The following is a 27106-nucleotide window of genomic DNA, read 5'->3' as shown; positions in this document are numbered from 1 at the left end:
CATTTTGTGTGGGAAATACTCTGTTTTTCTTTTCTCTCGCAATACCTCGAGCACTATTGTTAGGGGTATGTATTTATGTGAAAATATTTCGATACCAGTAATGTGGTATCATTAGTACTGTTAGTTTTTCGGAAAGGTTTTTAGTTTTTGGGAAAATGTTCCAGTAATTTATCGGCAAAAATTTCTGCTAAACCGGAGAATTCGAGTTGTACTTTCGCAGAATCAAATTTCATTAACGTTTCTATTTTGTGCGGAAGCAAACGCGTCCCGAATTTCCCGGCCAAATAATGCAATGACCTTTCTTGCAGACAGACACCAATCAGTAGGATGAAACCGCTGGTCTAGGCATACCTTATTGCAATCTTATAAGCGTTCATATTTTTTTTTTTTCGCGAAAAATACCTGCCCCTAGCTTTTGTACATATACCTACATTACTCCAGCCTTCCCTCAGTTTCAACTCTTCATGCCCCTCGTGGTTCTCTTAACCAGTAAAAGTGCATCGTTGAGGTTAATTTTAAAAAAGCATTCAGCAACGGTTAGATCACTTTCTAGGTCCTCAAGCAAATGTTTCAACATACTTTGCCGGGAATGTCATTTTAAGTCGCCTCGGTTAAAACGGAACTGCGTTTAATCGAAGTTCTGTTAATCGACACAATACTTTACAAGCATTTTCAACAAAGAGCATTTACTCCTCTGGTTGGTAGAGTAATTTTTAATAAATTGCACCTATTTTATAGTTAACCACAGACGTTTGGGTGGTACAGCAAGCTCACTTTCACTTTCCATTGGTCTAGTCACCTAACAGAATGAGCTTCCCTGACCGAATCTAGCAAATCAAGGAAAAAAACTCATGGGTGCATGACCAGTGGTGCAAATCTGTAGAATTCTTGGGGTGGGGGGGGAGCGAAAATACGCAGGTGTGCCCGCGCGGTCCGAGAGTTTTGCGCTGGATAATGTTCTTGTATGTTGTATACTGACCTTATTTTGACATATATACATAGATGCAATAAGCACAAACAAATTTTAAATATACAGAAATATTTCCATAAAATATTGTTTTGAAATTATGTTTAGCAACCCCTTTTCATAGTCACAATTTCGCAAGCGCAAGCAGGCCACTGGGTCTCCATAGTGAGGAGGCCCTGGCCCTCTGGCCTCCTCCCGCCACGGATCTACGCCCATGTGCAAGAGCTTTAGAAGTGAAAGGTTGGAATAAAATTTTACGCATTCTGTTAAAGTTTGGTGTTCATCCAATGCGGATTAGTATTTATATGGATAAAAAATAATATTCTTTTGTAAGTATTTTTTTTTTACATTGTGTCGTCTATCGTCTGAGCTACTCCACTGGTATACATGATATACAGTAGAATAAAGTGTACCACGTTGAATGAAACGTGTTCGCTACTAGTGCTTGTAAGTAGAGACCGGAAACATTCACGGGTTCAGTGACCTCCAGGATAGACTCCACGATCCTCAGATTCTCGGACAAATGCCAACTGTTCATTGGCTGCTGACTTGTGAGTAGTCTCGGGGACGCACCACAACGCCGAAATGCCAAATTTACCACAACGCCGACAGCTAGAAAACTGCTGTGTACCACAACGCCGAATTACCACAACGCCGAAATACACTAACGCCGAAAAATGTCATTGCAGGACTGCCACAAAATGTTAGGTTAGGTTATACTAGGTTAGGTTAGACTAGGTTAGGTAGGGTTAGACTAGGTTAGGTTAGGCTAGGATAGGATAGGCTAGGTTGAGTTAGGTTAGGTTTTATTACGCTAGGTTAGGTTAGGTAAGGTTAGGTTTGATTGTGGTATTTCGGCGTTAAGGTACATTTAAGAAACACATAAATTCATTCATTTGTTATTTCGGCGTTGTGGTACACAGCAGGTTTCTAGCTGTCGGCGTTGTGGTCAATTTTGACATTCGGCGTAACGGTATTTCGGCGTTGTGGTAACGACCCAGTAGTCTCGACTAGGTAGCCTGTGATTCGATACTTTTATGACTGAGAGTCTCTAATTGGCCCATTGTCATTATAAGAGAACCACTGGGAGAAGAAGCACAAAGTTATGATTATTTGAAATTTAGCATATCACAAAATTAATCCACGAAATTTTCCTGTCTCTACTTATAAGGCTTGATCATGCTTTGCTTGCTTAGCGTGATAAATATACAAAAATTGTGTTTTCAACCAAATTTCTTGACGCAAATCCCACGTAGTTTCTACACCCGCCGCTAGAATTCGCCGCCGGAGCAGCTACGTTGATTAATCATTCCACTTGAAGAGCGAAAGGTTAAACTATGTAATGAAACGTTTCCGATGAAACTTGATTTTGGACAAGGAAATTTATTTAAATACTGCCCAACTTGTTAAAATTCACCAAAAAGTTAATACTACAAAGTTTTCCTTTTTGTATTTTGTGTAGTTTCCCCTCTGTATTTCGCACTATCCGCCACAGACGGCAGCACCGTGGGTGTTACATATTTCCTGTACCTTGACTTTCGTCGCATTACTCTCACCAGATGCCGTGTATCGAGAGCTAAGATTTTAACAAATTAAAAATAAAAAACTAGTTGCTAACGTGATCGACCTCTGCGTCGGGAAAGGGAGGGAGGAGGGGGGGTACGGTCGCCAATTACTCAGGCGACGACCACGCCCTGCGCCCTTCACCGCGGCTTGTTTCGCCTCCGCGCGTGTGTCGCTGTTTCGCCACTGCGCGCGCGTGTGTGGCCTGACCGCGGCGGGCGAGGGTGTGTCCCTGCCCCCTCCTGAGACCATCCTTCCTTACCGTGTGTACAGGCGAGCCCATTAGCCGCGGTAAACACAGCCTGCGGGGTCGGGGCGTGGACCACCGCTTCCTGTCTTCCGCCTCGGCCATTTCATCCGCGAGTCATTACTGGGGACTGACAGCTAGAGGCCGGGAACATCACACAATTACACCGTTGTGCTACTTCTTCTGTTGGCCAATTGGAGACCATCACTCAAATGAAGTATCGAATCACACGTTACCCAGCTGAGGACGTCTCGCAAGTCAGTCAACGTCTGCCCAAGTATGCAGAGCATCGTGGGAGTCCATCCCGGAAGCCACCCACCCGTGAATTGTTCCAGTCCCTATAAATAATACAGGAACGTGCTTCGCTTGGGAGTAAGGTTCTAACCGGCGCAGCCTTCGGGACAGAAAAAGCGGGAACAGGAACAGTTCCCGAGGGACAACTTCCTGTTCGGGGAAACCAGGAAGACTTCCGGTGTCACCAGGATGCTGCACGGTGACGCGGCGGCCGTGTCCACAGGACGTCCTCTGAGATCACTTCCCCCTCTCCCCTTCCCGTGCCCCGTCTCTTGCTGCGGTCTCCGGGGCCGGTCTCGTCCAACGGGGGTCACAGCTTCCGTGCTAAATTTTTTCAGTTTGACATCGGATAGGACTTAGTGTTGGATGCTCGTCCAAGGCAACGCTTGTGAACTGGTGTGATTATCATGACAGCTGTAATCATCCACTTACAGACTATAACCTATTGGTAAATACGATGTGTCGTTGCATAAAGGTATATTGGGGTCTGGGAGGAGTTATTTACGCCTCGATATGTCAAAAATTGAGATTTAATAGTTCAAATAGAGAATTATAGCAAAAGATGTAAAAATCCAAGATAGCGTAACCTGATACCCCTAAGCACTCAATATGTTATTTCGCTGAGACTGCTCACCTCGACGGTTGGCAGTAGCGGCGGACAGTTCGAATCAAATTAACTTACATTTTTAAATTGTCAGTTCTCGTTTTATCTATGCAACTTATGGCGTATTGAACGCCTCTTTGAAAATAAAAATATAAGCTTGTAAAATACATTATAACATTATAACATTTATAGTATAAAGTATATTTCAAATTGAAGTTTTATATTTTTAATTTATAGTTTATTTTTAAAAAAAAAAATATTATTTTTTGGATGTACAACGTTTGAACAGGACAACGTCTGTCGGGTCCGCTTTAAAGTGTGTGCTCATTTGGATTCAAGAATGGTTTAGATTTACAATTCAATCCGATAAATAATGTTTTTTTAATTAATTTATTTAATTAATGTTGTTGATCTTTGAATGTTTTACATCGGATCCGGTAGGAAGCGCTGTGATCACGTTATCGAATATTCAAAAATATTTTATTTTCATTTCAGTTCGACCCGGTAGATAATGCTGCAATTAGATTCAGGGAAATTTCCTGTAAATTTTCGAATTTAAAACGTTTGAACAGAACAATTTCGGTTGGGTCCGCTAGTTTGTTTATATAAATGTTGTATACTGAGTATGTATTCAAAAATTTTAATTTTATTGAATTTATAATTTACCAAACGTATTTATAATATCACTCAGTCCTTTTATTATTTTATTTATATTAATTATTTACATACAAAATTAAAGTTAGTTTTTTGCTACGCCTGGTAAGTATAACTTCTAACGCACTTACATATGTACAAGAACCCGTTTTATAAAATATATTAGACAAAGTTGTTCTTAGGCGTGCTGACTAAGAATTAAAATATGTTATCTGCTAGTTGGACATAGTTTAAGACATCCAGTGGCCTTTTTCTCAACAACTGTAGCTTAAGTAAGAGTAAAAACTTTCTAAGTTTACACACATACTAGCTGAAATACCCAGCGGTGCCCAGGCTGAACACACAGTGAAGAGGCTTCTTTTAGTCAAGTAAAGATTAAAAATACACAAATGCAATAGCCGTTGCCATGGAGACGAAGAAAGTATCAACGTTAAGTTTTGTAGAACTTATTGTTGAAAAATGTGAAATTGTGTTTTTTAACCCCCGCAACTCCCCTTGCGAGCTTATTTACGGAAAACCACGTTCTCAGCTGAGAAACATACCAAGTCTGTAGGACGTGCAGGCACTTGAAAAACGGGAATTTAGATATTTAACGCCCCCAGCCCCCACCCCCTTGGCATATGATTTTCTTTAAAATCAGTTCTTAGCGGATGTCTTTGTAATAAAAGAAACATAGGTACGTGCCAAATTTCAGGTATGTAAGTCTTATAGTTCCGGAGAATTCGTGATGAGTGAGTGAGTCGAGTGAGTGAGTGTCAAATTACGTTTATCATTACTTCAGATTAACTGACACGTTTCCTGTTTTACAAAAGCTCAATATTTTGAAGACTTAAATAAATGTGTTGGAAGTTATTTTTCCTTGTATTCCATAATCACAAACACAAAAAGTGTGTGTATTAATTTTCCAATCGAACAAATAATTATTTTGCAGTGTGCATTCTGCCAGAAATCACACATCTCACACTGGTAGTCGCAACGAACAATTCGAGCGAAATAGTACCCTTAAAAGATCAACAGTACTCTAAAACCATCAGTCAAAACACAAACTGGAATTTTTAAGGCTCTGTCACTCAGCCGTATTGGTTATTCCATTTCATTCTCTGACTATTCAATAAGAGATTTTCCTAGACATGTATCGAAATAGCACTCTTGCATTTTATGTTTGGTCACAACTTTTCTCACCAGATATTTACCACGCGTAATTTTTGAGCTGTAAAAGGTTCCTCGAATGATCATTATTATGAAGAATTGCGTGAATTTTTATTAATATTACAGCTTATTTATTATACAGGATGACCATGAAAGAATGTCCCATTTTCAATGGTATATTGTAACAGTGTAATTTAGACTATTTACAAAAACATTATACATCAAATTTAAGATAAACTAACCTAGTTTTTCTTTAAAATTTCCAATATGTGCAGCTTTAGTTACATGGCACACATCCAACCGAAAGTCCAATTCTTCGCACTCTTTGGTTAACACGTCGGTTGTAATGGAAGCAATAGCCTCTTCAATTGTGTGTCTCAACTCTGGCAAATAATTAGGTAGCGGCGGAACGTAAACACAATCTTTTATAAAGCCCCAAAGGAAAAAAAATCGCATGGTGTTATGTTAGGTGAACGTGGGGGCCAGCGGAATAGATCTCTGTCGTCTCAACCATTACGACCTATCCAATGGTCAGGGAATTCGAATTTCAACCACTCTCGTACAAAGATATTCCAATGAGGAGGGCTGAAATTATAGATTCACTCATAGCAAATTGCTGAACACAAAACGCTTTACGCGCAGGCGTTGCCATTTTGCGTAGGTGGCGCTGCAAGCGAGAAAACAACAAAGCAGTAGGTACTCGCGCATGCTCCTTATGTAAAACTGAGTTACTCTTTGTGAGCTTGAACCAAAACTCTACAACGTTTACAGTTGATACTATTAAAATTTATATCTGGGAAATTCTTTTATGGACATGCTGTATATTTTTGCTGGAAAAATTTGAGACGAAACATAAAATGCATGAGAACTATCGTGTTCACAACAAAAGCCCTTTATAATAATTACAAAATAAGGAAATCACTAACTCGACGTGTGAGACAGAGCCTTCGCGGTTTTTTTTTTTTTTTTTTTTGTAATTTTTTTTTCGTGGTAACTTTTGAGGTCTGTTTCTATCACTTAAACTCGATACTTCCCTTGGATGTTTTGTTCCGTCACTAATATTTTCAATGGATATCTTGAGTAGTTTGGAAATCGTGTTGTTTTTCGCGAAGCTCTGCGCGCCGTGTGTGTGCCCGGGTGGGCGGGCGCCTATAAGTGGTGTCGCGGAGAGACGTCGGGACGAGTTCGTGTCGTTGCTATGCCCCGCTGGCACGCTCGCCGACCACGGGCGCTAACAAGCGCGGCGAGGAAGGGTAGAAAAAACACACACACAGCGAGGAGGTCCTCTCTCCTTCCCAGGCTTTAAAACTGTCTCTCGACGGCCAATTCCCCTCCCCTCCCCCCCCCTCCCTAAAGCTCGCCACCGCAGTAGGCGCTGCGCGGGTGACATCTGGCGCCGCGCGGGAGGAAGTAGCTGAGTGCCGCGGACTATACTTAGCGTGCGCGTTCTGCTGCACTTTCCCTCCCCTTGTTTGTTTCCGCAGGCGGGCCAGGTGATTCACGAACCGGCCATTCTCCGCAAACCGCTTATCTCAAGCAAGGACGGATCCACAATGAAGGTCGACGGAGGGCCTAATTATATTTTCTAATACAATTTTAGTAGATTTAGAATTGAAATATTTAGTATATTTTTTTTTCAAAAATGTGCTATTATCTATAGCACTTCAGTCAAATAATGCTTTAGTAAGTCTGGATAACTATGATTAGGAATTAGGAGAAAAAAGTTAAAATTATTCAAGGTGTTATTGGGGGGGGGGGGGGTTTCTACTATGGCTCCCACTACCTTTTTTTCCTAAATCCGCCAGTGATCTCGTGAATTCATTTGTAGAGACAGGAAAAATTCGCGAAAATCATTTCGCGATACGCTGAAATTCAAGTACGCATACCTTTGATCCCCTTTAGCTATTGGCTCACAGTTTGTAAGTAGTACTCTGGGACGATGAGAAACACTTAACCGAAGAAGTGTCGGATCACAGGCAACCCCGTTGAGACGTCACACAATTCGGCAACCAATGCATATGTAGAGATTTGTGGAGTCTGTTTTAAAGGTCATTGAAACCGCGAAATTTTCCAGTCCGTATCTCACAGTTAAAAAAATAATAATAGAATTACAATCTTTTAGTAATTTTACATATATGCCATGTACTTTTGAAAAACTAGTGCATCGGTTGTAATTTTACACAAATGTTTCTAACAAATCGAATAGTTCTACAGGCTTTGGTAAAAATACACGAATGTACACTTATTATTACAATAACTATCATGTTAAGTTACGCATTTGGATGTATAAATAAAATTACACTTACAAGTAATAATTATTCAGCGTCCTGTTATTTTTTACATTGTACTTGCAGGCACACAAATACGTCATTGTAACCGAGCAAAATATCTTCCAGAGTAAATTTGCAACTGCCAAGGAACTGCAAAAAAAAACTTTTTTTCAATTTATACTGACAAAACTCTATTTAATTTACATTAGGTTACGAAAGTGGTGTTCCCATTACACAATGATTTGTTAGTGTGTCATTATTTAAGTCGCTAGACTAATAATCAAAATGTTGTGAGTTTGATACTCTGCCATGTAATTCAGATTGTTATAAGTGATTTAATTAAACAATTAAAGTAATAAAATTAAAAATATATCTGTACACATTGTTAATTAACAGCTATAAACTTTAAAACAATTGATAATTTTTGGAAGTAGTGCAAATTAACATGTTCATTGTTATCGTGAATTTACTCAAAGATGTAGTAAATATGTGGTAAATATTCACATGTATGCATATGTAAATTTGTATATCCAAAGTAAAAATACACAAACACCTATGCCATACATTAGGTGGAGTGTGTAATTATACAGAAACAGTAAGTTTTTTTTAATACTATTATATTGTGTAAATTAACTCACTTTTATCGGTATGTACCTATTGGGCAACATTTCTTGAGCAAATTACCACAACATTGTGTAGTTTTACACCAAAAGTAGGTTGATATTCTAAAACACAACAATGGTGCAAAAATGCACAATTGCCGTGTAAATTAACTATTATTTTGAAAGTTTTACACCCACACTCTAAAAATATTTAGTAAACTTACTTATAAAAACGTTTAGTAATGTTACATTTTAGAAGAGTAATTTTTAAAATCAAGTATAGTTTGTGTAATGTTTACACTAATATTTCTAGATGAACTAATTATGGCACAGGCTTCGTTAAAAACACAAATATTTATATTTTATTTCAATAACACATTTTCATGTTTATCTGAAATTACACATACAACAAGTGTTAAATTAAATAATGTCAATTTTTTTCTCACAACACTGTAGTTGTATATACATACTTACGTCACTTTTAAAGTGCATAAAATTTGTTCCAGTAAATTTAAAACGACCAAGGAACTCCAAAAATATAATTATTTTACTATTTATACCGACAAAAACCCATTTTATTTACATTATGTTAAAAAAGTCATATTCTCCTTTCTTCGTTACTGCTACTTTCACGATGGTCGTGAGGTTAAGATGCTTGACTAATAATCAGAAGGCTGTGGGTTCGTTCCTCCGCCAGGTCACTCAGATTATATGAAGTAATTATTGATCATTAAACGGTGATAAAATAAAAAAATAAATATAAAGTACACATTGTTCAATAACAGCTACGAGCTACAAAATGTAAAATATATGTTTGTAAGAAGTACAAAATAATATGATCATTATTGGTGTAAATTTAGTAGGTGATGTAGTTGTGGTAAATTTACAAATGAGAGCATTTGAAAATTTATATAACACAAAGTAAAGACACCGAAAGCTATGGCAATTGTAATTTTACCTTAAATTTATGTGGCAGCATAATCTCTACCTATATTTACGTGTAAATGTATTTTTTACTCTTTTTTTTTTAAGTTTAAAAAACACTTATCGGTGGATATCCTGCTGCTACATATATTTTGTGTACAATTACACAACCGTTTTAGAGTGTTGTCTTAAATTAAGCCGTTATTGAACGTTAGTAAAATGGTCTATACGTATGCTTGCGTTAATGTTGTTTTGTAACGGAGCTTTGCAAACCCCTTCATGTGGTCGTCGGTGTTAGTAAGCAATTATATGTTCATTTGCAAGTCACAGTAGGGAAAGGTCCACCACCTGTACATTGTTTTAAAACTATCAAATTCAATAATAGTTACATAACACAGAATACCCCTTTAAGACGTGTCTAAGAACAAGTGTGACCCTACTGAAGGAGTCGCAAAAAAAATTACAGAAGTTAATATTTTAACTTTTCGTTTAACGATTCCATGAAATTACACAGTATTTTACACAATATTAAATAATTACACAGTATTAAATAAGTATGAAGAAACTTCGCCACAATTGATCCGTGAGTGATAAGGCGTTAACCTATGTCCTGTTTCTGCCAAAAATTTAGAATGATAATTAACGTGGACTGAAATTAGCACTGTTTCAAAATTATTATTCGAAACTAACTGTTCACTCCTGAATGAAATATAAACAAGAATGACGATACGACGAAGTTGAGCTGCTAAAAAGAAACCTATATATTTTGACTATGTTCTACGGCGCGGCGGCTAACAAAAAGTTTCAATTCGCATATTTTACTTTGATTTATTGTACATTTGGCTTGCAAGTACAATTTCTTTCCATTCGTACCCCCTGGAATTAAAAAAAAAAACATAACTGTAGGGGCCCGCTTACGCTTACTAACATCTTAACTGGTAAACGGTGATGTTAAGCGTAACAACTATGAATGAAGGAATTTATTTTAATATTATAAAGTTGCCCGCTTATATTGCATGCTCATAGTGATTTCGAACTTATTGTTTTACACTGCAGTAAATTTCAAATGGAAATATTTCATGATTAAGGACTGTAAAAATACGCAGTTTCATTGACCTCTAGGATAGACTACACACTCCTCTCTGTACTTGCGCAAATTACACCTGCTCATTGGCTATTAACTTATTCTGTTTTTTTTTTTTTTTTTTTTTTTTTAATTGGATCAGAGTTCTTCAGATAAACTGTGGTCCAATCACTGAAGCAGTTTGAAGTTGAAGGCGTTTGGATTCCATCGTATCGCGAAATGAATCCACTAATTTCTCCGGTCTCTATTCATGATCCTCTATAGTCTTTGACTAATTGCCTCTTAAACTAGTAAGAACAACCAAGGGCGCCCATACCCGGGGGCAGGGGGGGGCCGTGGCCCCCCCCCCCCCTAGCTTTCAGGGAAGGAAAAACATATATAGTGTAGTCAGGGGTTTAAAGAAAATTATTTAAATTCGGTATTATGTAGAAGTGGTTCAACACGAAGATATTATTGTATATCTATTTTTACATGTTTACTTCATTTTTTATGTTAGTTCAAGTATTAGTTTCTCCTGCTGCGATATAAGGTGTTGTGTACAGGGAGAAAACGCTGTTCAAGCGCAACGCCCGTGGCGAGTATTTCCCCTTCGTAATCCTGCCCAAGCTCACGCGATAACACAACACAACAGATTTAGACCAGTCTGAGTTATATGACGCGTAAGTTGACATGTACTTGTAGACGGCGAAATGTTTTGCTACTTTTTCATCATAATAATGTGTATGTTCACAAATAACGTCTCAAAACAGAGATTTTTCAATAGTCTTTAGGTCTACCTACAGTTTTATGCATCTGGTCTAGATTTAGTTTAGTGTATTCAGTCAGTATAAATAACTAAAGTGTAAATAAATAAGTGAAAAGTGTAAAGATAAAAACCATTGTTATTATGTAGTGTTTCTTAGTTTTCCTCATTCGTCACATCCGCTCAGAATATTCGCAATTTTTAAGGTAAGCTAACACCTTTAAAGTTACACAAATAAGAATTATTGTTCAGAAAAGTCTACAACATAAAATTTATTTTGGAATTTTGAATTTAGAGGAAAACCACTTTTTCCCTTATAAAGTGTTTAAAAAGATAAGGATTCCGCTACCTTCAGTAGACTCGGAAGCAATTTACACTGGAATCTCGATTTTACGTACGCTCACGGTCGCTTGGATTGCATTCGTAAAATCGTTATCTTCATAAAATTTTAATCACCCCACCCCGTGAAGATACAGGTTATAATTTATTGAACGGAATATATATAATATTAAATAGTAAAAACAATGACTGCCCTCTGCCCTCCCCTGCGTTCCCCTTATTTTTTTTTTTAATATTCCACGACTTGCCTCATTGCACGAGTGATATAAAAGTGACATCAAGCGACTAAACACAGTTGCACCACGCATTGCATAATGTTAACTTTCGTGTGGTGACAGTAGGTTGTCCGACATGCCTTTCTTGGATATCTTTCCTTTTCGTAAGACGCGTGCTACTAAAATAAATTTATATTTGAGTTTGCAAACTTGTCCACTCCTTGCCAGAGACGACTGAACACAGACGAGACTATCCAGGGTCGGGTTGATGAGCTGGAAGAATTCCCGGCCTTGCATTTTTATGGACTTCACCTTATCATATTTATCAGTTAATCTTTAACCGATCGGCTTGAAAAATATTAATGAACGCACTTTTAGTAACATAATCGAGGAGAACAAGCACACAGTTCAGTGTACTCCTGTACTGTTTCATAAAAGTGATCATAGGTAGAGACTGGAAAAATTCGCGGTTTCAATGACCACTAGGATAGACTCCACAATTCTCCTATTTACTCGGGCAACTATCACCTAGTCATTGGCTACCGACTCGGGAGAACTGTTTACTGCGATTCTTATGATTCAATAATTCTTCTATTGAGTGTTTGCCATTGGCTCAAAGTCGTTCAGGTAAATTGCGGTCCAATCACTGACTCAGCATTAAGCTAAACGAGTTTGGATTCCAGCCTGTCTCGAAAGGAATCCGCGAATTTTTACGGTCTCTAATCATAGGCTTATTTGGTGAAGGAAAATCGCTGCTCTGTAACGACAGACATTCATTAAAAACACAGTATATTTTAGTGCGAGAAGCCCTTGAATTTGTGATAGCCATAGGGAATTATTTGTTTGTATAGTAAGTTAAAAAAAGCTTAGTTGAAAATCCGCTCGTCACGTCTACTTGCTGCGTCACTTGTACCATTTTTGAGCGTTTTTTACTGGGAAACCGATGCAGAGAAGGTAATGAATGCGACACATGTCAAGATAATGCCTAATGGCATGGGTTGCTGGATATTAGCGTAAAGGAGAGGAAGTAGCTACTCAATATCGTTTCTTACTCTCACGCTTCACAAGGTTTCAAGCTCAGTTGCTATGCTCTGAAGCTGGAAATGTTGGAATGGGTAAGGAATGTCGAGTATAGTTCATTTGCGGTAAAATAAATATTTTTACGACCTTGACATAATTTTATAATCGAAGAAATTTCAAACTTTGCGACAAATAAAGTGTACCTAGTCCATTTTTTTCTTCTCGATTTTGAGTTTGAAGCCGCAGTAACTTATACAATATTCGCTAACGGTAAATGGCTGTTGTATTAGCTTTAAAATATGAATACGCTGTGCATTAAAAATAAATATTTTTATATGTTTTTACAGTGTTTTTTTAATTAATATATTTTGGTGTCAAATTTTCCGAATTTTAGATGGTTCCTGAAAAATATATTCGTAAAATCGCGGCTTCGTTGAGTCCGGGCTCCGTAAAATCGAGGTTCTAATGTACTCTTAATTCTGAAGTTAAGTATTGAACATGTTATTTGAGGGTTTATTAGAGCCGTATTTACGCGCAGGCTATCTAGGCTGTAGCCTATGGGCCCGCACAACAAATGGGGGCCCGCACCACACGACACGAAAAAAAAAAATTATAGTGCGATGTGGATCTTCTTATATTCTTAAAATACGCGTCGACATAGTGTCCAGTTGTTTTGTGTGGATTAATTGCGCCGAACTAAACTCTTCTGTGGAAAGCTGATATATGAGTTGTGTCAGCATTTAGAAATTTTCGATTATTTTCATTGGTTTTGGTGTCACTTAATTCCTTAACATCTAAATAATGTTTGGTTAAATTGTCCAGTTTAAAAATAAACTAATTTTTTCTGCGCTTTACTATCACTAAATAAACTTATAGTCCTCGACTACTGAATCCATCTGTGCTAATTCTAAATGATAAGCAATTATGATTCATATCGAAACATAGTAATATTCATTTAATTGTGAAACAATTTTTGACTATAATTATAAGCGTAGTCCAGGTGTTACATTTAAAAACAACTGTTTTCTGACTGTGATAACATATTTAAATCGTTTCTCTCCCAAAGTTGAATCTTTTGACCAACACGTTTTAAACTTTATAATTATTTTAATTTAATTTGTACGCGATATTTATTTAGGGGTAAAGAGAGCAATTAGTTGAAGGACTGTATTCTTGATATCCGTGTACCCGAGACGCTGCAAAAGTATAAGGACTGTATTCCTGCATTTGTGTTGCTAAAAATTCATTTGTTTCAATAAAATAGTTAATATTTAATTAATAAAGTAGCCAATAAAGATTTTTTTATGGCGAATGAGTACTGTGGTCTAGTATTTTAGTAACAGGACAAAAAAATTTTAACAGGGTCAGAACTGGAACTATTTTATGGCTAGTAACAAGCCGCAGTTAAGTCTTCCAAAATATTAAAAATACTTCATACCCATAAGTCTGGCCCCCCCCTACAAATTATCATATGGGCGCCCTTGAGAACAACGTATTTGAAAGTGCAGTGAACATCGGCGTCGCAAGGTTATATTTTTTTTGGGGGGGGGGGGGTGGGGGGGGGGGGACTTCAATTGATAGTGTTGTTGAGAAATATCCATCCCCTGGGGGAAAAAAAAGCGGGGGGTCCGGGGCTACTTCACCGGGAAAATTTGGGGTTTGAAGGTGCAAAAAAGTCGTTTTTAAGCATTTTGCTTTTCTAAATATTCTAATTATAGTTGGTTGCAATGGAAGGCCGCGCACTTGATCGGATCGGATCGGCTCGACTCGTCTCGGTTTTCTGCTATCGGTGCGCTTCGGTATCGGAGCTGATTTTGATTTTACACGAAGATTGAATTAAAAAGTTCTCACATTACCACGATTGGACCATTGAATATATATAGAAGGCGCGAGGGGATACGATTTATTCTGCCAGTTTTGGAATCAAAACTGAGGTAGTTGCAAGCTCCCCCGCCAGACAGCTCTGCTTTCGAAAAGAAGGCACTCGTGGTTAGTGTCTCCCACGCTAGAGCGCTATAGTATCGCTTATCGCAAGGTCGCGCGCGTATTATCTCTCTCTTTCTCTCTCTCTATCTTTTGTATTTTGTTTCCGTTGCAGTGTGGAGGGCCAGTGCATTGACAAGGCGGGAGGTTATGCTCGTCAAAACGATACGTAAATATATTGAACACAAATGTATTTTGTTTAAGGAACCGAAAGTAAAAAAAAATTCCTTGAAATATTACACAATTATTTAAAAAGAGCCACATATATCAGTACTTCATTGGTGTTGGATTCCAGATGGTGTAATAATTATTGTATTTGAATAAAAATCGGTCCAATTGGATATAAAATAAATATTTTATTCACCAAATTAATTAAAGTATCTCAAAGAATCCACTTTAATATAAATTCAACCAAATGTATGCAAAGAGGAAATTATAAAATACCAGACACTGTTATATAAATAGTTGATCAGTGTAAATCTGTGCACGAACTTAGTCATCTATACAATAATAAAACAGTAGTTTTTTTTTTCTGTCTGTCTGTTTGTACGCGGTGTTCTACAAAACTACAATACTAATTTTAATGGGGTTTTCAAGTTAACTTGAGCGTAGCAGAGAAAGAAATATAAGCTTTATTTCATCAAAATCGGCTCAAGGAAAGAAAAGAAATCTTTATTTTATGACATACAATATAATCATTATAAGAAGCCATTAAGTTTTGCTATTGTAAGAAACTAAGTAGAGAGTAAGAAAAAAAATAAAGATCCTGACAGTTTGTTGTGCCGCCATATTTGTTTCAATTTGCAATACCATTTTTGTATATTACAATTTAAATTGCAGAAAAAAATCATGTTTCATAGACACATAAATAGTGAGTGTGTGTCATTTCTCTATGTCCACGGGGTCTCGCCGCGTCAATTTTCTCCTTTGGGCGAACCCGTCCGCTTAATTAAATTAAATAAACAGCTTTTATCGTTGAATGATTTATTCCATGAAAATCTACTTTCATAAAGACACTAATGAATCACCAACATGTTCGATAGCAAGAAATTGTGATATGGCAAAAATGTTAGAAGATTTCTCTCTAATCGTTTGGGATGAATGCACGATGGCGAATAAAAAAGCAGTTGAAGCTGTGGACAGGACACAGGTGCCCTCCCTGAGCAACACGGTCAGGTGACACTTCCAGAAATACTTGGCAGAGTCGTATCTTCGGGAGACGAACTTATAAATTCGGTATTCGGGGATCTGTCAAACATACAACATCAGGAACATACGTGGTTATGTGAACGTGTCATATACACTCCAAGAAATGACCAAGCTGCTGCAATCAATGAAAAAATTTTAAACGAATTGAATGGGGCTGAAGTGGTTTACACATTGTTTAACAGCGTCCTTAATCAGGACGACGCCACTAATTATCCAGTTGAGTTTTTGAATTCTCTGACTGCAAGTGGTCTTCCTGTTCACAAAATTGTTCTCAAAGTCGGTGTTCCAATAATGCTTCTGAGGAACCTTTCTCCCCCAAAATTGTGCAATGGAACCCAACTTAAAGTAACTGCTTTACAACGAAATATAATCGAAGCTGAGATTCTTACTGGATGTGGCTCAGGTGAAACTGTTTTCTTACCACTCATACCTATTATCCCGAATAACTTCCCGTTCGGGTTCAAGCGCACATAGTTTCCAATAGCAGTTTGTTTCGCGATGACAATAAATAAGTCTCAGGGTCAGAGCCTTAAGGCAGCTGGTGTCGACTTAAGGTCTGATTGTTTTTCCCACGGCCAGATGTATGTAGCTTGCTCGTGGGTCAGTAATGCAGAAAATCCTTACATTCTAGCTCAAGACGGGAAAACAGTAAATGTGGTTTACAAAGAAATTTTATGAAGTGTCTTCCCGACATTAAATTTGAAAGTAGAAACATATTTACTCAAAATTTAGGTAGTAACATATTTTTATTGCAAAGACTGAAATAGAGGTGAGATAAATTATCATTTGTGAACATAAGAAAAATACTGCAACTATATCAACTGTTATGTTATAATGTTTAAATTTCTAAATGGTGCAAGATAATACAAAATTCCATGCGGAAAACGTCGTGGGCAGCAGCTACGTATAGTTATAGGTATAGGGCTATGCATGCTGATTTTTCATATACCGGTACTGCATGGATGCGAACATGTAAGAATAATCTATCTATCTTACTATAATAAAACAGTAGTTCTTTTTCTGTCTGTCTGTTTGTACGCGGTGTTCTACAAAACTACTATACGAATTTTAATGGGGTCTTGCGTATAACAGTCATTACTTAATTATTTGCCTTCAATGCAGTTACCTTATTTCACGTCCAGCGAAGCGGGCGGGTTCGGCTAGTACATTAATAAAAACTTTAGTAAGCTCTAACACAAGAAACTCGTTTTTATCTGGGGGAAATATTATATGTTAAAGAAATAACTAAACAGTAAACATGTACATACATAATATTTATGTTCGCATACGTGCAGTGAATATTATGTTGCAGTGATAAATTAATATTTTATTAACATGGCTAGATCTAAAAAAAGTTTATACAAAATTTTAAAAATATTTACTACCTATACTTTTCATAAGTAAGGTTGGTTTGTAAATTCTCCTTCAGGATCATTATACAACACAGTGCATTAAATTGCATTTCAAGTCACATAAAAAAAAATTGAAAATGGGTGGAAGTAAAATAAAAATACCGCAAACAAATGATTATACGTACTATTTTATCATCTTTATAATTTACAAATAATGAGGGCCCAGTAACTTTGAGTTAAGTTGGTGTATAAAACTCTAGCGAAAAACAGTTCTCTGTATTCTAGAGTTGTTTTAAGAGTTTATTTACATGCACAAAAACTTTCAATGTAAAAAAGCCACATAATCATCCTACCATAGTAGGTGACATTTTTGACAGTTCGTACAACAAAATTTGTGACTTTGACATATGAATTATGTCAAGCATTAATAATTTGTGAAGCAATAAACAAAACTAACACATATTCATGTAGTGCAAGACTAGCTAATCATGTATTAATAATTTTTGTTTATTTTACAGTAAAATATTCAGCGGCCAAAGACTTAAGCCGTTGCAATAAATGTAATCTAAAGCCATCTTAAGTGAAACAAACTGTGGCTAAATGAGGCCCAGTAATTTTGAGCGAAATTGTAATCGTGCAAGTTCCCATGTACCACAGCTGTATTTACCTTATATTATATGTATATGCATAATAAATTTAAATATCACTTAACAACTTTAAAACAAAATAAAACAGAGTACAATATAAATTTCAAAGAATTATTTCATTCTAAATATCAGTATATAAAACTCTTCCATTGCGTATAAAAATTTTGTAACTTTTACTTCCGTGCATTCATAACGATACGAAACATGCACAATGCCATCTAATGACATTTAACAAAACTATTGTGTTATTGTCCCTAGGTATTCGTTACGTATATGTTTTATACGTTAAGTAAAAAAATCTCATTAGTAAGTACTATTTTTTACAACATTAACTAATGTAAAATATTTCATTGTCGAGCTTTAGCAAACGACTTACACACGTGGAATCACTGACACGTATAGAGGAAGGTTTATAAATCAATGACTCGTTAGAAAATGTACGTGTTTGTTTCATCATTTGTGAAATATGTAAAAATATGATCGTGTAAAACGCAGAGGAATAATCAACTGTCATATGTCAGGACTGAGATTATTTGTCAGAAACGTTTGTTGATAGCTTTCAAACTAGCAGTAGTTCTAATGAAGGAATTAATAGCCCAGTCAAAATATGCTAACATTTCGCTCGTAGTCGAATTAAATCCGATATTTTTGTTACACTTTGCACGTATTTAGTAGTGTCCAGGGGAATTAAAATCAAAAGTCATGATGAATAGGAAGTGAGGTAGTCAGAAACTAGAAAGGATTATAAAAAAAGGCATTTGGTTTTTGATTTTTAAAAAAATATCTCGTAAATGAGTAACCTTAAAAGAAAAAAGGTTTTAATAAAAAAAATGAAAGAGTATTAAAAATTCTATAAAAGATTATTTTCACTTCTTCATTTCTCCAATATTGTTTGAGATAGTCTCACTTAAAAAATGAGTTTTTTTTATTTATCTCAAATCTTTTTCCTATAGCAACTGACCTATATATTTGTGAACCGTGCCTCTCGTATGCCAAATGCGGTCACTTGACTTTACAAGACATGTTTAAGCTAGAGTCCACGATGACCACAGAATTAAACATTTTTACATGTCAGGGCTACTTCTCAAAGAAAAGAACTGATAGCGTTTGGTCAGACAGACCACAGAACAGACTTAAATGCGTAACATGATAATTGTTGGAAGCCTCACACGAGGACGAGGATTCACTGACAAGTTCTTGAGCGAGTGGACCTTGGGGATGACTGCATTTGCATCTGCTCATCATTGAAGAGTTATGCGCTACTCATTTTATATCTTTGAACAACTAGATTTCTGACAATATCGAAGAAGTAGGTATGCCACAGATTAATATAAGATCTCTGCTTAGCTAAATAATCACCCACCATTTCCTGGATCACAACAAATCATGTCTATAGCAACTGGACTAGTAGGGGATGCCACAGTTACCTTTTTCAATGCTAAATTAATTGGCGAGCAATCAATACAGAGTAATGTTGGAAAAATTATAATCAAGCATTGTCACGAAAAGATCAAGCTCTCCCTCTGGCGAATATTAGCTACACTATTACATTCAATTGTAATAGCTCATTTATCATTTGTTAGTTTTCTAGAGGATAACGATAAGTGAAGAAAAATAGGATGACTTTATCATGTATATGCAGTATGAGTTGGCTCCATTTCATTAAGCTCTTTGACGAAGCTGGGATACGCAAAACCAAGAAAGCAACCCTGTACATGTTTTAGGTGACGAGGGAGAATTTGGACTTGGAGAACCCTGACTTTGTTCTTAATGGTGGATTCTTACTACACAGTCATATAGCCGATAAGAGGTACTGATTCCTCTATTTGCCCAAAATATGTCAATTACATTATCATTTCCTATTTATCATGACTGTTGATGTGACGTTCCGTGCAGACCACTGAACAATTGGAACACAAAATCATAAACATCGGATTGAATTTGAGCACATAATATACTTTGACTGGGCTAGAAGTCTATAACACCTCGTGTTTAAATGCGTACCTAATTTTTAGAATCTCAATATAAGTGTCTTCCAGGTTAATTTTTTTTCTGGATACATAATAAAATATTTTGGAATTTAAATTGTTCATAACTTAGGTAATAACGGTAGAATTCAAAGCATTTTAAACCGTTTTATCTACTTAAAAAAAGTACGGAGGTGGTTGTGTGGACCAATTTTTACCACGTTTTTGTTTTTATTTTTGTATAAAACAAAAGTTCGAACTTATGTTTTTCTTACACTAATCCACTTAAAAAGTATGTTCTCTGGTAAATAAACGCAAAATTTTTCACATGACGTTTTTTGACAGCGATCATTAAGCTACTAACATCTTAATATTGTAAAGTAATAAACAAAAAAATACTAATCCAGCTGCAGTCTATCTACTCACATATAATTAATTGTTTAGTTATTTCTTAAGCACATTTTGCAATCTATCTTAAAATTTTTGTTGAAACGCTTGCCAAACAAATGCATTTTATGACAGACGACGTGGGTAATACTTGGCTAAAACTTTGCGTTTATTAAAATTTACATCGAAAATTAACTAGCATTCACTCGGTTTTAGTCAAAATTATGAAATCAAAAATATGTGGTTTCTGTAATATAATTAGTTTTTTTAAGTAATTAAAACGTGGATATTTTAAATATAATAGAAAATAATTCTTTACTAATTCATATTAAATAATTAGGACTTTCCTCGCATACTTGCGTCAACTTTTTTTTTACACAGTATATAACTGATAAATAATGTAAAACAAAATTGGCAAGTTATAATTCACAACTTCCCTGTCATTATTTTTAACTGGAAAACGGAACATTGATGTGCCTTCCCGTGTACGCACATTTGTTACCCTTCAGCATGTCTGAAATTATAAAATTATCAATGCGAAATAAAAGTTAAAATAAGTAAGTATTTAACTTTTAAATTAAATCATTTTTTAAACTCAACACGGACTGAAGGCCTGATACAAAGTTCTTAGGAGCTAATTTTCACGTTACTAGGGTACACAATCCCTCGATACAGTGATCCCAGTAACTGTCTTCTCCCGGGGTTTCATGGCTCTCAAAGGCAGTGGTAAGGAATACTTATCGTCAAGGTCGCCGAACGGTGCTGATACCAGCTTCCCGTATATGGGAGGGTGAAGGGAGGTAGCATGACTGGCTGGTTAACGTAGTACGTCCTAAGACCGCTAGGGGCGTGCGCTGTCGATACCCAGCGATTGAAGCGATCGCTGCGACGGAGCTTCCTGCTACTACAATTCTTCTGCGAAACCGGACAGAAAATTTAACCTGGGCTCGCGACTTCTATACATTATATATATTCAATGATTGGACTAAATGCACCATGCGCAACATATGGGTTGTATAACAGAAATCATATTTCTAATATAACTACGAAACTAAATATATTATTGGAGGGGACGAAATTGAAGACTTTTATTATTGGGAGGGGCGTGTCACCCCCCCTGTCCCCCGTCCCCCCCGGTTGAGACGCCCATGAGTGAAATGAAGAGCACTCCAGCCAATGGTGATTTGTGCCGGTTAACCCCGCGTGCACGGCCCTCGGGACGCTGATTGCTGCATGTCCAGCGCCCCAGTCGGGCTCCGCCGCACGCTCCTGGGCGCTGGAAGGCGCTGGAAGGCGCTGGAAGGCGCTGGAAGGCGCTGGAAGGCGCTGGAAGGCGCTGGAAGGCCGCGGCCCGGTCAGTTGGCAGCGCCGAGCCCGGCCCCTGGCGCGCGTCCAGGCGAGAGAAGGTCGCGCGGGTCCGCTCGACCTCCCGAGTCTTCGGGGCGACCTCCGGACCTCGTCCTTCTGCTGTTTCCCGGCAATCCTGTCACATTCGTACACGACTTCATCACCACTTAATATTGCTCTCGGTAACACTGGGTTCGGATTCTTTCCCGGACATTTATGCTTTATATTGTCCCAGTACCATCACACCAATAGTTCAAGTTGTTTGTAAACCGTTCCCTGAATATCTTTCCAGTATTAACTGCCCACATTAAAAAGCATAGTGAAACAAAATAAAGGTCCAAATACTGAATATTCGATTGTGTTTTTCGTTGTTTAAAAATATTATGCTTGAAGGTTACTTCATTTTAAATGTAAAATTATGCGACAATTTTCGTAAGAAATACTCGGTATTATCTCTTAAAACGTATTTCATAGATGCAAAAATAACCATAGCCATGTGTTTTATAAAGTTACAATATATTTATTGTAATGGTGCAAAATATTTCTTACAAGTGGTTTCCAAAAGATTCTTTTGTAAAAGTAACAATAATTGTTCTCTGGCCGGGTTTATAGCAACGCAAGAAAACTCAACACGCAAAAAAAAAATAAAAAATTCAACAGCGACCTTTTCTAGTATTTGTTTATAAATTACTCAAGAACAAAAAAACGCAGTGCAAGCATCGGCCAACTTCTTACGTTTTGGCTTGAGTTTCTGTCTTCAATATTTGGAGGGAAGTGTTCCGAAATGTAACACGGCCTGAAATACCATAATCCAACTACAAATACTTAGGAGACCGGGAAATTTCGCGGATTCATTATTTCTCGGGCTAAAACTTACAGTATACTCTACCGTCTACCCACATACTGTATGTAGAGATCGGAATAATTCGCGGATTTATTTCACAATAGGATATAATCCAAAACCCCTTCAGCTGCAAGCTGCTTCAGTGATTGGACCACAGTTTGCCTGAATGACTCTTGATTCAACGGAAAACCTTCAACAAAACAAGCATCGAATCACAATCATCCCAGTCAACAGACGTCACGAGTCAGTAGCCAATGAGCAGGTGTAAGTTGTCCAAGTGCAGAGAGGATTGTGTAGTCTATCCTAGAGGTCATTGAAACTGCGAATGTTTTTTTCCAATCCTTGCTGATATTCTTTCCTAAAAGCTAATTTCATTACGTATAACCTGTGATTCTGCTACTATACTGCTATTTGGTAGTTGACTGGTCCCCAGTCGTAGAGGGTAGTGTCGAAATGTGTAGGATTCAATTATGAAATAAAAGCAAAGGTATAAATGTTTGCAATCTCCCTTGTGACTAAAGGAATCCCGAATCCGCGAAATTTCCGGGTCTCTAATGACACAAAAATAAGTTGAAAATAAATGTGGTGCCCACCAATTATGTCAATGAAATAATTTAGTTACAGTGACAAAATTCGCGGTGGTTGTAGAACTTCATTCGGTTACACAAAATCCAGACGCTCAGTGTTCGATCTTAAATACTTTCTCTATTATTAACAATAAATAACTTATTGGTCAGCTCCGAATTCCAAGACGTATACCTACCAGTCTTGAAAAACTCTTCAGACCATGAGTCGTATCGATATTTTCAACTTATTTTGTCGTGATGAATCAGCAGCCGAAGTTTGTTGGTGGAATTCAGACTCGCCTTGTAAAGACCTGCAACATCTCGCGTTATTTTCCAGTGTCGGGCTATATTTCACACAGTTTTACGTAAACCAAGTGTTTTTTTTTTTTTTTTAGTTATTATTGGCTGCTGCCACATTTTACTTCCTGTCCAGAATGCAAATGTTTGAATAAAGTTTATCGGGGCGTGTCAAAACTACACACGTAAACCAATCAAAATTACAGTCAAGTGAATAAATAGCATAAATTCTAGAATTAACAAAATAATAACGCGAATTTAAAATATCTCTAAGTTTTTATTGGTTTCGATTTATAATGAAATCGCTATTCGTACTTAAAATTAAATAATCTTAACCTAAACGTATTTGTTTTGTTAGGACAAATACGAAATGTAAACCGCAGCTCCACCGACTAACTTTACGAATAAAGCGTCGAAGAAGAGGTGATGCATTCGATGGTTTCAGGTCGTACCACGATGGGCACAGACAGGTTGTGACAGAACCAGACATGTGTTGCGATGGGTTATTATGTAATTAGTTGAGAAATAATGTATGCTGTGCAGTGGCGTGTGTATATAATTTATCGTTTTACAGACCCACAAAATTCGCGTTATTTTTCAACGATAGTCTGGAATGTAACTGTTTCTACTCTTGGATGCATGACCCTTGTCATTGTATCACGAGATTTTATTTATTATTTTATTTATTTACTACCTACTTTAGGATTTTAGCCTTCTCTTGCACTTAAGCAGTTGGCCAGCACAAAAAAAAACACATTACATAATTTTATTGCAAACCGAAACCTAATTTAAAATTAACCTAATAACTTAAAAACTAAAATCCAGACATTGTATACGTCTAAAAAACAAACATAGGTAATAATCATAAGTAATAATAAATGTAATACAATAATAGAACAAAAAGTAGATGTACATATTAGAATAGAAGGGTAGATGTACGCCCTGGAAGACTTAAAGCCAATGTCGAACACCTATTAATAAAGAAACATCTGACCGAATAAGGTGAGACGTGACAGCAGCCAATGGACACGTCACATAGACTTCGTTGTGCACATGCATGCAGAGTCCAACCTGGAACTTAGAGCTCTAGGACCTGCCGGTCTCCAGCCAATCGTCGCGGTAAAACGTATAACGTCGTCTATACAGGTTTTAAACAACGTGTCCTCCTCACGAAGACCGCTTTTATAACTTCGTGTCTGGCTGGCTCGATGAATCCGCGCTGAAGATCCCGTGCACGTTCAAGTACGCGCCCGAGCATAGTTCAGATCCCGTCACGGCGAAACTCCTGCGAGACGTCGGCCGGGCGGACGGGCGGGCCAGGACAAACAAGCGTCCAGCGAGGTTTAGGCGGCACACTTGGAGACGTGGCACGGCGCGTTTACTCCATGGCGGGCCTCGAGGGTGTGGGGGAGAGGTTGGGCGGGAGCGTGGATGAAGCAGGCGACGACAGCCGGCGCGAACACGGCTCACGTCCTGCCCCAGGAATAGAGACGCCGGCGACAGCTTCTACCGCAGCCGCGCTACCAGGGAGGTTATCGCTTCCCATAACATGGTTCTTGTGCCAATGTGCTGGTACCTGAACCAACATTATGGTACTTGTGCCAATGCACTGATACCTTTACCCATATTATGGTACTCGTTCCATTTCGATGACGACGGAGAGCGATGAGATGAGAAAAGTGCATTGACGAGTTATGACCCGGACCCTATATGCTGACTAACCCGAGCACACATACACCCAATTACGAACCAGGGAAAAAAAATTTCCACGTGTGAAAAATTGAAAACCCGATGATTGGGAATCTATCTCGGTACCCTCGGCTTAGCAGCCAGAACTTTTCACATTTTTAACCACTTTTTCCCTCCAAAATTTATCTACGGATTTAGCGTACCAACAAATAAACATACATAGCTTACCGATTTCATGTTTGACTTCATATATAAAATATTTTACAAACCAAATGAATAAATAATGAAATTAATTCACAGACAAGAGACTTGATACAAAAGCTAATCAATGTTTTATAATTATTTCGATATCGATTTGCGAACCAAGTTTTGTTGCAGAGAGGATAAGTTACACAATGCAACAACCAGGGACGCAGATCTGTAGGATTCTCAAGGGTGGCCCGCGGAAATTTTCAAACAAAAAGGTAGGGGGTTGGGGTGAGCGTGGCCCGAATTTTGCACTTGGGTTTTAACTGAGACAAGTCACCTTGGATAGGGTGCTTGTATGTTCTACAGGTATACTGCCCCTTATGTTGGCATGTATCCATGCAACAAGCAGAAAACTTAAAAAAATATACAGAAAGTTTTCATAAAACATTGTTAAAGTTTGTATCCCCCAGATATGTTTGGTCTGGCCGCTCCCTACAGTATGTCACAGCCTTTGTTTGCGGTGTGCATGTTAAATGTCATTTATTCTCTCTTTCAATACAACAGATATATCTGCTATTAGCGCTGTCCTCGCTTCGGTGCTCCCAAAGAGCACAAAAAATGTTTTAGCACAACTTTATAATGTCACGAAAAAAACATTTAATGTACTTAAAATACGTCATTACGTAAAGTTACTTCTAAAAGACTTTACTGAAAGGCGCCACCTTTGTATTAATCGTTTTTGTCATCAAAATATTTATATCATTCAATATGAAAAAATTTTTGTATATATGTGACCATAGCATATATTTATTAGATTGCCTTGTTAAGTAGATGTCGAAGAAATGATACATATTGTAGTCGTTACCTTGGTGCAACTTCCGGAAAATCTTTATATAGTTTTTCGTTTCATGGTTCATAGACCCCAAAACTATCGTCAACTCCAAAATTTTCTAACAATTCCAAATGGATACATAAAACACAAACGTGGAAAATTTCGGTCGAGTTGGTTAATGGGCAATTCCCTAACAAAAGGGGTAGAAATGGGGAAGGTTTTTTTGAAAAACAGAAAAATTGCTTTAACTTCCATAATATGATGAATATCACATCCCTTTGAACGTTTTATAACTCGTAGGAGTAATACAAAAACTATTGTCTAAAATCATTTTTGATGCGACCAACCATAACTGCAAGTGGTGGGGAAAAAAAGGTTTGGAGGATAAAAAAATGATAACTTCCTTAGTAAGGACACAATCAAATCCGCTCAAATTGTTTGTAAATCTTATAACTTTTATCTAAAACCCTTTTCTGAAACAATTTTTAAGCCATCGTTGCAGGGGGTTGAAAAAAAATGGTAGAATTGTAAAAAAAAAATCTAATTTCCGTACCATGTACACTATCAAATTCGTCCTAATTTTTTGATAAACCTTCAATTAGTTTCTACAACTTTTGTCTGGAATACATTTTTATACCACCTACAGTGACTGCAATTAAACAGGGATAAACAGGGGTTAATAACAAAATAAAATACATAAGTCCCTTAGTAGACACACGGTTAAATTTGTTCGAATTATTTGTAAATCTTATAACTTTTTCTGTAACAATTTTTGATAATACAAACCATTACTCAAGGGGCTGAAAAAAAACCTTGGATTGGAATATTAAAATAAATAAAACTTCCCTACCATGTACACTATCGAATACATTCTTTTTTTTTAACTTTCTATATATTGACTTGCACTAGGCTATTGTTAAAATAATTATTACCTACTCTTTTTGATAGATTTACCATCAAATCCGTTATAATTTATTGTATAAACCTGAACTTCATCTAAAACTTTGGCTGAAACGATTTTTGACTAAACGAATTATTTCAGGGGTTGAAATTGTCAAAAATTCAAAACTTTCTTAGTATAAAATATTCGAATTTATTTTAAACCATTTTAATATTATCTTAA

General features: G+C 37.0%; 1 protein-coding gene across 4 annotated transcripts in view; it reads left to right on the top strand.

Annotated features, from left to right (window-relative positions):
• LOC134530883 (G-protein coupled receptor Mth2-like) overlaps window positions 1–27106 on the top strand; it is a 224832-nt gene that overhangs the window by 174355 nt on the left and 23371 nt on the right. The gene's annotated exons all lie outside the window — the stretch shown is intronic.

Source organism: Bacillus rossius, chromosome 3 (genome assembly GCF_032445375.1).
Source record: "Bacillus rossius redtenbacheri isolate Brsri chromosome 3, Brsri_v3, whole genome shotgun sequence".
NCBI lineage: Eukaryota > Metazoa > Arthropoda > Insecta > Phasmatodea > Bacillidae > Bacillus > Bacillus rossius.
The sequence above is the reverse complement of the archived record's forward strand: the minus strand, read 5'-3'. Positions and strand labels throughout refer to the sequence as shown.